We start from the raw sequence: 12,855 nt of genomic DNA, 5'->3' as shown, positions 1-12,855 counted from the left end.
TTCAATTTCCTGCACTCGCACTTCTCGCTCATCTTTTGCTGGAATAGCGCGCGTCTTTTAGGGGCGAAGACCCTTACGGTCTGGAGCTGTTGGCGTCTCCTTTCGTCGTCGTAGTAATCGTCGCCTCATGTAGTCACAGTGCTAATACACCTGGACACTTGTTTACGCCTGAAACGCGTACTAAAAACACCGGGACACTCGTTTACGCCTCGCGATAGAACGCTTCGTGCTTCCAAGACACGAGACTTTTACAGCAAAGCTGTATACCTCTGCCTCCCAATGGTTTCACCTCCGTGGGCGAAAACGTCAAGGCGCCAAGGATACACTTATACACTGCATGCTTCGCCCCTCCCCAGGTTTCACGTTAGTGGAGATGGCCCGGGATTTTTTTTAATATTTTTTGTTTGTTTTGCTTCGCGCATCTCGTTCTGAGATCTTTGGTTTGTATGTGCGTTTATGTCGCCTGTCTTCGAAGCAGTGTTTAACCTCTATTTTTTTTTTTTTCATTTTCATTTCCATTCGTCCTAATCAGCAGAATGATTCACGGAACACTTTTCGTGGCCCTCAAAGCTCAAGAAACCAACAAATGTGACTCCTTCATGCGCAATACCTTCAAATGAGCCTTTGGACTCCGAGCAGACACATCAAGTACTAAAAAACTCTTGCAGCTGGGACTGCACAACACCGTATTGGAGTTGATAGAAGCCCAGCAAACATCTCAACTAACCAGGCGCATTCTTACACCCACCGGGAGAAAGGTACTTCAGGTAATGGGAAGGCCCCACACAAATCCCGATGACATCCTGGAACGTCTACCACCAAACGTACGCAGGAAACTCAGAGTGACGCCTTTTCCGAAGCATATTCATCCAATCCTCAATAAGAGACGACGCGACGCTAGGGTTCGACAGCTCACCGGGAAATGCGGAAATGACCAACACACCAAGTACACCAACATCGCACAGTCATAAAACTCCCAAGTACAACTCTCGCGAAGCTTACCCCAAAAGGAGGCATCGCTACCGCGGCATCATATCTTCACCTCTCAGTTGGCACCGAGGAGGAAGTGGCCATTGTTCATGCCACCACGACTCATTACATCGAACCATACCTCACAATAATAACAGACTCTCAAGACACCTTTCTCCTATATCAGGCCTGACTAGCCCCACCAAAGGCTCTCCCATCCTAAAAAGGCTTCCCCGTGACATCAAAATCACCGCTGAAAGGGCCCCAGGTCATTCATGCCTCATAGGGAACGAGGCAGCAGCACATGCTGCCGCCCGCGATCTTCATTCCGGGCATTCCTAACTCCAGGACAACCCGGGTGACACGGAACATTCAGCCAGCAGCCCATCACCTATCGACCCCCCTTACAACTAAATACTCTCACACTACATACACGAGAAGAACATATCCTCCTCCACACCCCTCACTATTAAGCTACCAAGCATACATACTCCGGTGACTGCACACCGAAACATTTTACGATTCCATAATTCACATGAAGAGCTCACTATTCCTCTTCTCACCATACTTCCCGCATTGCAACTCACCCTGCCTACATACCCTCACCCCTATTAACAACCCATCAAAAGCAAAAACGCCCGTGTGTTCCATATTTCGGCGCACGTTAAAGGTCCCCAGGTGGTCAAAATTAATCCCGAGCCCTCCACTACGGCGCACCTCATCGCCTGTGAAGCGTCGGCGATTTAAACGCCTTAATGATGCAGTTATGTATGCAATTATTAATTAAATAATTAATTAATTAACAACACATTCCTTCAGCAGCGGGAGTCTGCGCTAAACAGCTCGCCGCGCGAAGTTGAAGATGCCCTGTTCAAGATGCCCTGTTGCAACACGCCTTGGATTCTACCGAGGCTCGCGGCATCCTATACGTAAGAGGCTGGCAAAATCCTCGTCCTAACGCCCTTCAGCTCAAGTAAATGTTTTTTCCTCCTCTATTGTAAACAGCAATCTAACCTGCATTATTCATTTAAACAACGATGGTATTCTCAGTTATGAACACATATTTTGCCTCAAATGTCTGAGGTTTTATTTGCAACGAATAGTGTGGACATGTATGAACCACGGCAGCAGCGAAGTAAGCAGATACGTGGTAACTTTTTTGTCGTGGCGGCAAGTAGTTGAACAGACAGACAGACAGACAGACAGACAGACAGACAGACAGACAGACAGACAGACAGACAGACAGACAGACAGACAGACAGATTGAAAGACGGACAGATGGACGGACGGATGGACGGGGACTAAATTTCTCCGTGTGGGTAGTCCAAGAGAGACTGTCCTCTTTGAAATTGTCTACGCACAGCCTAGCTTCACAGATTGAATATGCTTGTGTCCTCGGTTGATGGCAGGCCAAACGGTTCCTTTTCTGAGCTCCGAATGGGCCGGTCGGACATACCACAAACACCACTTTGTATTAGCCCGTTGCAAACTTTCCTAATTTGAAGTTTTAAGGAACAGTAACAACCGACAGGAGAAGAAAAGAAAAACAAACAGCTAAGTGAGGAGGGCGAAATATTTTCGGTGTTCTTAGTTGATCGCAAGTTTGCGCCGTTATCAGAACAAGTCTTGCAATATCTGACGAGAAGGTAACCGACTGGGCAGTTTGCCAGGATATGCTTTAGAAGTTGTTCGGGAATATGAACCATGGCTGTATGTTGAAAACATGGTATCAAACCAGAATTCTTCGGGGGTTAGGTTGGGATCCGGGTTCAAGCCTTTCGGCTCAGATTCTAGGTTTGGTTCCGGAGCAGCATTCTGTTCCGATGAGAACCGGTTCAAACTGGTGCAAACGGGTTGAGAAAAAGCAGGAGTGTTTTGTTTGTTTTCCGTCGGAATTGAGTAGTGCGGGCCACTCACTTGAAATATCACTCTATGCCGATGATATCTCCATCTAGAGCTCTAACTGCAACAGGCGTGGTTTGCGAGATCGCTTTCAAACAGTTTTCAATTCAATAGCATACTTTTGTCATGACGCGACCTAGAAATCTCGGCTAGGAAATGTGCGGCAATAGCCTTCACCAGGCGTGATGTCTCCCGCTATCATCTTTCAGCGGCAGGGGTCCCCATACCCTTTGTGAAATTACACCGATTCCTGGGCGTAGCACGTTACAGGTCGATGACATGGTCCCCACTTTTGTCTCCTGAAGGAGAAGCTGGGCTCCTTTTCTCAGGTGCTACGCATGCTAACCAGCGGCTCAGGAGGCTGTTCTGTTCGGCCCCTCCTACGTCTCTACACAGCACTCTGCGAAGGACTGCTCCGATACAGCCTCCCTGCACTTGGGCCCTTCTCCAAGACCAACACAAGGCTGTTAGAAAGTATGCAGGCCCGAGCTCTGAGGTTGTGTCTTGCCCTTCCGAAGACAACTTCTACACAGGGGACCATACGAGAGTATAGGCGCTTCTCACCCATTGTTCTGGTCAAAGACGAGCAGCTTCGCACAGATCTGCGGCTGGCGACACGGGCTCCTGGTCAACCGTTGGGTTCTAGCACCGCCTTACAGGTACAAGACACTCTACCTCCCTTGTGTCAGAAGTACCCTGCCCCGCTTTATCTCCCGCCCTGGATGTAATCCCCCTGGAGAATTGTCACCTCAATACCAGGCATCAGCAGTAAATCCAAGTTGCCAATTCCAGCCCTGAAGTACTTTACTCTAGAGCGCATTTATAATTGCCATTCTAACCACAAGCATATTTACACCGATGCCTCGGTGACGGCCACCTCATCTACGGTCGGAATCTGGGTTCATCGACACGGACCACAACTGCTGCCAGGTTAAGCCACAAAACAACGTCGACGACCTCAGAACTTCCTGCTTTGCGCTCTGCTTTGCAGTATATATTCTTAGGGAAGAAGCTTCTGTGTCGGGGATTTTCACGAATTCACGGGCGTCGCTTCAACAGCTAACCTCATTTCCGCGGGAACACGAAATACACACCATGAAATACACACTCTGCATGCACACACTACCAGCTTGCTTCCAGACGTTGTACTACAGTGGCTACCTGGACATTGTGGGGCGAAGGGTAATGCGGTAACCGACGAAACAGCTTGCGCGGCTCACAAACAATCCAGCGTTATCATCCCGAACCCTTTCTCTCGACGTGATACCACGACGCTTGCGTACTTTGTGGCGTGGCACTCCCAATTCTCAATATGGAAGGACGGAAAAAAAAAATTTCACCCATTGTACAGAATTGATCCTGACTGCACTTTCCGAATGCCGTGTGGCCTGGGAAACGTGACGAAGCAGTTATCACCGCATTCGCCTCAACGTCGCTTCTACCGGCCACTACTTGTATAAGACGCGCTGAGTTGCCTCAACCCACTGTCACACTTGCAGTGTTCGTGAGGACATAGAACATGTACTGTGTGTGTTCCCGCTATGACGCCAAACGGCAAACCTTGAAAAATGGCAGCATCTTCACTCCGTGGATGATGGCGAGAGTGCGGAGTACGGGGTCTCGATATGACGTCCAAGTTGCGCACCGAGTGACATCCGATTTGCGCCCCCACCGTCATTCGATTTGAGCCGTGAAGTGCACCTTGATTATTCCCTAAATGAAACTGCAACTCAAGGCTAAAATCGAATTTCGCCTGATTTTCGCTTTATGGCGGTGTGCGCACGGATGGACGCGGACGGACATTTCGAGGTCCTAAAGCACTCCGCGCCGTTACAGGCGAGGGAGTAAGCCATTTGACTCTCGTGTACTACCTCATGGTCGTAGCCCAATGTTTAAGACGACTGACACTAACTCTGTCTGATCTACCAGACACAGGCCCGAATCCTGCTGGTGCCTGTGTGATTTTTCGCGATTGTAAATGCTATGCGCACGGACGCGAACGGACATTGTGCGGTCTTAGGGTGCTCTGCCCCTAAAAAACTTTCGGACTGCGTGACGATGCACCACTGAAACTTTACAACGTCACCGTCCATGGCACTCCCTTGCCACGGCAACACGGAGTACCAGGGCCTTGGTGACATTTCTCCGTGACTCCGGCCTGAACGAAACTCCGTGAAAGTGCGCTTTAACTTTACTACTGTGCGTGTGATGTTTGCGTGTTTCTGCGATTTTCGGTTTCTGTGTGCTTATTTCCGTTTGTTAGTGTTTGAGTTATTGCGTGTTCGCTCCATTCGCTCATTTCCCCCCTCTCATGTTCATGTGGAGTAGCAAGCCAAGCTCGCTGCCAGGCTGACTTCTCTTCAACATTAAAGGCATTCCTCTTTCTATTTTCTGTGCTGCATTTTCGTTTCATGAATTCTCTGACAGGTCGGTTAAAAATGAATTCATAATGTAGGTTTTTTTGTAAATGTGGACTTGGCGAACTTGCCTGTGCAATACACTGCAAAATGTTTTCCATGGGAGGGAAACGATTACAGCACTGAGTGATGTGAAATAAAAGGTTCACACGGACACTTAAGGTTGCTTACGTGCGTGAGTGTGAATGCGTTAGTCTTTGTGACCGCAAGTTTATATTTATTAGTGTATTTTAGTTCATTAATGCAATTATGTTTAATTTGTTCTTGGGTAATAAACCCACAGTTTCATAGACTGCAGTTGCTTTCTTCGAGGAAAACACAATGGCTCTACGTAGCCGCCGTGGTGCCACGCTCCACTACCATCGCCGACCAGTGACGGGCCGCACCTCGTCACCAAATAATGCATCCTTTGGGCAACCTCATTGGCGGGAAGGTAGCTTTGCTGCAGGGCCTGCCCGTCCACCATCTGTTTTGGTACCATCAAATTTAGCCACACACACGTGCACACGCGCACACGAAAACACGCACTGACACACGAACATACACACGCACACGCACACACATACACCCATGCACGCACACACGCGCACACACGCACACACAAAGTAGCATGCACGCACATGCACACACGCACACACACACGTATTTTAGCTCAATGAGGCAAGTAATTCTTTCTCATTGAAAGGTAGTTGTTGAACAGACATACAGACATGGTAGGTCTGCTAAGCTTTTTATGTGCCTATAGTTTCCACGGCGTTTTATTTTTAACGCGGAAGAATTGATAGTACTAGAAGTCGAAAAGTCGAACCCTGCCAAATCATACTTGGCGAATGGTGCGCAAAAAGGGATCCTTTACATCCCTCCAAAACAGAAAGCGGTTTGCCAACTGACATAAAGAGAGATGCGTTAAACCTAACCCCCCTTCCCATAAACGTCGAAAAAGATTTGTACGACTCATCCTCTCCCAGGTTGAACCCCAAACAAAAACTGCGAAAACACGATGTAACTTTTGCACGTTCGCCGTGAACAGTGGAGTGCCTGTAACACGTACCAAAGTTTGCTCACCATAAAAAGGTTGCGAAGATGGATAAATTCGCGCCCTTCCACTTCTCTGCCTTTTCCTTAAGCTCTACGGCTTGTCTCCTCCAGTAAGGATCACTGTCGGAATAATACTCTAGGGGAACAGCAAGGTACTGTACCGGTGTCGTCACCCACTTTACATTTTGAAATACCACCGGTGTTGAACTCCACTCTCCGTGCCAGATGCCCAGGCACTTGTCCCAGTTTACAGCACATCCACTAACATAACAAAACCATTTAACTGTATTAATGACCCTCCCTAGCAACGCTTTGTTGATCTACGCAGAAGAAAGCGATATCGTCCGCGTATGCTAAAACTTTAATTTCAGCTGCATGAAGTTGGAATCCCTTGACAGTGTCGTTTTTTATCATGCTTAAACATAATGATGTAATATAAGTGCAAAAGAGAAGGGGGGAAAGAGGACACCCCTGCCTCACGGACCTCTGCACTTCTATACGCCTTCCAACCCCTTTGTTAACAATAAGTCTAGTTGTACAGTTGCTATACGCCACGCGCAAACCCTCTAGAATAACTGACCCGATGTTACTATGTTCCAAAACCGCCATAAGTCCATCGTGGGGCATACGATCAAACGCCTTTTCTAGGTCAACCGTAGCATTGCGACGCCTGTATGCGACACGTCGCAAATCTCAAGCACACTCCGTGCCTTGTGTATGTTCCTAAAAATTGACCTGCCTTATACAACATGTTTGATGCGGCCCCACTAAGACGCTAATTACAGCCTGCAACCTTCTAGCCAATATTTTCATTAGTATTTTATAATCAACGTTTTTTAAGCTTATGGTCCTGTACGATGTGACTTGACGGAGTTTGACCATACCTTCTGTTTTGGTAATTAAAATCGTGTGGGAAGCCGAAAGCCATGGTGGAAGCGTTTCTAACATATAAGCTTCTTCAAACACAGCAGTTAACACAGGGGATATGTCATGTTTAAAGGCCTTATAAAAAGCAGCACTCAGGCCATCTGGGCCCGGTGACTTTCTCAGGTTTAAGTTGTCAATAGCTTCCTTAACTTCCTCGACGGTGATAGGGGATTCCACCAGTGACTTTGCTTCATCATCAATTTTTGGCAGAAGTGTCACAAATGCACTTTCAAACTTTGCCCGTTCAATGGGGCTTCGACAAAACAAGATCCTATAGTGTTCAAAAAAAGCATGTTCAATATCAACTTTTTCACTGCTAATTGTGCCATTATACACAATCTCCGTTGTTTCGTTACGGCGAACGTATCTTTTTTCCGTCCCCAGCGCTCTGTTGGTGGGCGTTTGCCCGCTACAATTTTTAAAGCAAAGCTTTTTACCTGTACCCCCCAAGGGTTCTTTCGCGACCATTGGTGTCAACAGGAAACTCCCGCGAATAAATAAAAGAATTTACTTCCACCGCCACGAATCGAACCTGGAACTAATAGAATGAAAAAGCCAGAGCCCGTCGCCTTACGGATGTAGCTACAAACCCTTTTTTTCTTTATTACCTGTAGCTACGAACCGACGCGAGACGAGAAAAACAGGTGGTGCACTCACCAAGCATATCTACGGGTTTACCCACTGCATTCTCGCTGAATGCAACGTGATAGCATCACGCGACCTTTCGCACTCCTGTGCGGTCCGCACATGGCATGTCTAGTGGTCCCGTGCGCGCCTTGGGCATGGGGTGAATGTTGAAAAATGAAATGATGCTGACACCGACGCATGGCAACTCACTTTCAGTAGGCCAATGTACTAAAGCCTGTGGCCTCCAGCGTTCACGTAAAAAATCACAGCTCCTTGATGTCCACCCCCACGAGAAACGACACATCGAGGAACACAATCACTTCAAGCCCCAGCATCAAGATCCTGGGCCTACATCTCCATGCCAACACCAAGAGTGACGTATCCTTGCAGCGCCTCAAACACAGCATCAATGAAATCATACAAATAATCAGGCAAGTTGCCACCAAGAAGCGAGTCCTCAAGGAATCCGATACCTTTCGATTAATTCAATCTTTTTTCCTCTCGAGGATTCCTTACTTCAACACCCTGCGTTCTTCTCGGCAAGGAGGACATAAAGATGCTTCATATAATGATTAGAAGGGCAGTTGAGCAGGCCATTGGTCTTCCCATGAGTGCGTCCACAGGGAGGATGCTTAGCACGTAGCTCCACAACACGGTGGAAGAGCTGATAGAGGGCCATCTTTCTAACCAGAAGCTCCGAGTGAGCAGAACAACGGCGGGTCGCAGCATCGTTCACCAGATTGGCTGAGCAGCACAGAATGTCACTCTACTTGATGCACTCCCGGACTCTTGGTGACAAGAACTAAATATGCTCACTTTACTCAGAAATATGAACCCCTCACACCACGAGGGTCGCCGACAAACACGGGCTCAAGCGCTCAACACCACCCTCGGTGGGGATCATGCTGTTATCTACACAGACGCCTCCCAACATCGGGGGCAGCTCTACGGAATTGTCCTGGCTACCTCCAGAACCAACCTCCTTCCGTGTACCTCACTTAAGACCGAAGGCATGAGGGCAGCAGAAGAGGCTGCCATCGCCTTGGCTCTCACTTAACCATGGGTTCGGAAGGTAGTCACCGATTCCCAACATGCCTACCGGAATTCCCAGTCGGGTTGGTTGTCGCGACCTGCACTGCGTGTGCTAAAAAACCACTCCCCAAATGGTTCCATTCAGCCCATCACGACACCCGCTCACGCTTCCATGGTGGGCAACCAATACGCCCCCCAACAAGTCTGCGCTTTTAACCCCGGTGCAATGGAGCTGCACGAGGACAGTCACCCGCTGGTAACGTTCAGGGAGAGAACCCAGCATTATGGCCTTCAGTGACAGACTCTACCTTTGCCTCACCCTGACCTTTCCAGAGAACAACAAACTACCCTATACGGCTCATAGAATCCGGCTACTTCCCACACCCGACGCGTCTTCACTTAATGCACCCGAATCCCTCCGACGCTGAATGTAAATTTTGCTCAGTAGTAGGAACACTCTGCCACATAATCGGGGTGTGCGACTTTAGCCCTGAGCACCCTCATATCTTTCCGTCAGCTACCCAACGGGAGATGCTGCTGTCCAGCACCTCTCTGCCTGCCCAGCTTCAGCTGGTAGACAGAGCGCAGGCGGCGTGGACTGCACATGGGCTCCAGTGAAGAAGGAACCACTCCCCTGGGCCACACTCTGGGCCTTTCAGATATTTGAATAGAAGTATTTCCTCTTCCTCCTCTTTCTCCTATTCCTCTGTCTCTGCCGCCGATCTCGTCACCTCCGTCCGCAGCGGCAGACGGAAAAGTTAGATCGTCTAACAAAGGAGTTTGAGCTTCCCCAAATATTATAAAAAAGAGTTTCCACTCATGTGCTACACCATTACAACTAAACAAACCACCGTTCATGCATCATGCATTGATTTAACCTTATCAATAAATATCTATGAAGTAGTGAAGGGTGTGGTTAAGCGCATTTCACTTTTCTCTGGTTTCACTATTTGTAGAGCGACGTTAGTGAATTTAAGTGACATCGAATGGGTAAGCGTTGTGGGTGCCGTTTACAGCTTTGCTTTCCAACCACATTCACAGGGTGGATTGGCGCGAATTTTTTTCAGCTCTCGCTCTGATGAGCGCTGCGTGATAACGCTCCACATCTATCTGCTCAAATTTTGCTTTTGTGGGCCGTATCTCTTCTTTAAACGCCCCCGGTGCTCGCCTTCCTACAGCAACCATCGTCTGCAACACAGTGCGCAACAGGCTTTCTTGCTTTTGTTTATCCTTTTTAATGGCACTTGCTCTTTCGATTGCTTCCATTTTTATTTCTTATTTGAACTGTTCCCATTGAACGCCGTATTTTTCACTGCTGCAATTTTCTATTTTTTCCAAAAAGTTCCTTGCTCGTTCCATAAAATTTTAGTCTTCTAAGAGTTTGTCATTTAATTTCCATAAATCCCATGTAAATTTATTGGTGTTTTCCTATTTACTACCAAGGCAAAAGCAAACTAAGCAGTGGTCGGAGAACGAAACAGGGGATACGCTATAGTCACAACACGAAGGCAGCAATTCGGCTGAAATGTATGGCCTGTCCAAGCGGGCGTTGCTAGCCCCTTGGAAATGTGTAAACTGGACATCTCTTCCGCTGCCAAAACAATTTCCCACGTCTTCCATACCGAAATCATTCACAATTTCGCATAATAATACAGTGCTTACATCACGATAAGGCGTATTGCTGGTTTTGTCCCATTCCCAGCAAACACAATTAAAGTCACCCAATAACACAGTATATCGTTCAGTGCTGCAGTATTTTCCCATTTCTTAAAAAAAATCGCGCTTTTCTTGCACTCTAGTTGGTGCATATACACAAATCACTCGCCACTGCTTTGATGATAATGAGAAATCACAAAATAAAAAGCGCCTATTCTGGCATGCTGTTACGTTTTCTATCACCACCTCTAACGACTTGCGTATCAGAAGAACACAGCCTGCCGACAGTCCAACAGCGTGGCTAATTCATACACAGTAGCGCGTTGTAAAAGCCCCACCATAACGTCGGTCTGGTCCTCACTTTCGACTTTCGTTTCCTGAATGGCGACGATGTCAAGGTCTTTCTCCGTTACAATGCTGCACAGTTGATTTTGTGTGCTCTTAGCTGAGAGTCCTCGTACATTGAGGGTAGCTAAACGAAATGGCTTATGCAGGGACAACATTTAGAGGAACAAGACCGAGCGCATGGCGCTTACCTTAATCTCACACCGTATGATGTGCGTTGGCCTACACGTATTCAGGTAATCTTAGTGCCGCCTTTTCCAGGGGACAACCCTCCCGGCTTGGCTGCTGCTCGATGCTTCTTTTTTCCCCGTCCGGCCTGCCAAGGCGCCTCTGGCTTTCGCTGGTTGGGTTCCTCCCCAGCATCTGGGCCATCTTCATGACGGCGTTTGTTTGGCTGCACCTAGAAGTCCATTATTGCGCTCTCGGCTCTGGTAGTTTCAACGCTGTCCACTTCTGGAGCGGCGGCGTCCGCCTCTCGAAAGGAGTCGGCTGCTGGCCCGATGTTCCCCTGCGTCTTCACTGTCTTGCTCGCGTCCATTCCCGAAGTGGCCTTGCCCGTTGCCTTCTCGAGGTTAGAGTTCGGGGGTTCAGGCTTTGCGGGCGCCGCTGCACCTTCTCCTTCTTCGTCCATAACGAAATACTATTGTCTCCCTCCAAACCTCGAACCACATGTCTGCCTGCTCGTGCCCGATGGCGTGACATTCACAGCACCTGGGGACCCGGCATTCTCGGCGAATATGACCGGCCCTCTGACACCTGAGGCACATTGGGGCGCGTCCAGGCACCGCGACGAGCACAGTGGCGGGCCCAACCGCAGCCGATGAGGCAGCCGGTCTGGAGTGACACCGTGCAAAACGAGGCGCATAATCTGTGTTGTCGACCCAGAGTTCTCAAAGTCCTGGACACGCCCCTTATCAATCGCCACCTCCTTCACATCGCCGTACTCGGAGAATACCTTGCGTATGCTCTCATTGGTCACGTTAAAGACGACCCAATGCAGCTTCACCCGGAGTGCGTGCCTTACTGGGTCAACAATAAGGCAAGGGCGTCCTTTCACTTTGAGCGGCCCGCGTTACAGCAGTTTTTTCTTCGCGTCGTGCGTCCGAAAATTAACGAGCCATACGTGAGACATCTGGAACGCTCCTATGCCACTAACTTCCTTTATAACATCGGCGTCTCTCAACGGTTGTCTGAAGTCATCAATTCTATACGGTCGACCGCCGACATCAAAAGGCAGAACGACCACGCGATACATCGCTTCTCCGGTGGGCAGGAAGGGGGGGGGGGGGGGGGGGGGCAGAGCAGCACGGTAATCCTTTGGCAATGAAGAATACGGTTCACCACGGCCGGCGTCGGCCGTTAACGCAGATCGCACGGAGCCAACCATCCTGCGTCCGCTCCTCTCGGCAGCCGAAGGAAGAATGACTGCGCTACAAACCGAGACGGGAGCATGTGCTACGAACGCGCCTTACCTTATGTCCTTCACTCATTCAAACTACGTCAAGACGCTACTGATAAAACGAAGGCACGCGAAGCTGAACGTCAACGGAAACGACGAACTGAAAACTAATGGGAACTTCAGTCGACCCCATGGCTGCTTCGCATACTACTCAGGGTTCCCCTACGGGAAGATGGCATACTAATCAGGGTTCCCCTACGGGAAGATGGTGTAAATTACACCAGCTTCCCGCAGGGGAACCCTGAGTAGTATGCGAAGCTGCCATGGGGTCAACGCAATTTCCCATTTCGTAGTTCCAGTAAGTGAAAAGTGTGGTAGTTACCTTGGAAACCAAACGGTAAATATAACGGTAGCTACGTACTTCAACCTCACGGAAACGACGAACTGAAAACTAATGGGCACTTGAATCGACCCCATGCCTGCTTCGCATACTACTCAGGGTTCCCCTACGGGAAGATGGTGTAATTTTTTTTACTTCGGTTT

This window comes from Haemaphysalis longicornis, unplaced genomic scaffold (assembly GCF_048455015.1).
Source record: "Haemaphysalis longicornis isolate Haplotype H1 unplaced genomic scaffold, Haemaphysalis longicornis Haplotype H1 scaffold_1, whole genome shotgun sequence".
NCBI classification, from domain to species: domain Eukaryota; kingdom Metazoa; phylum Arthropoda; class Arachnida; order Ixodida; family Ixodidae; genus Haemaphysalis; species Haemaphysalis longicornis.
Note: the sequence above shows the minus strand (reverse complement) of the source record.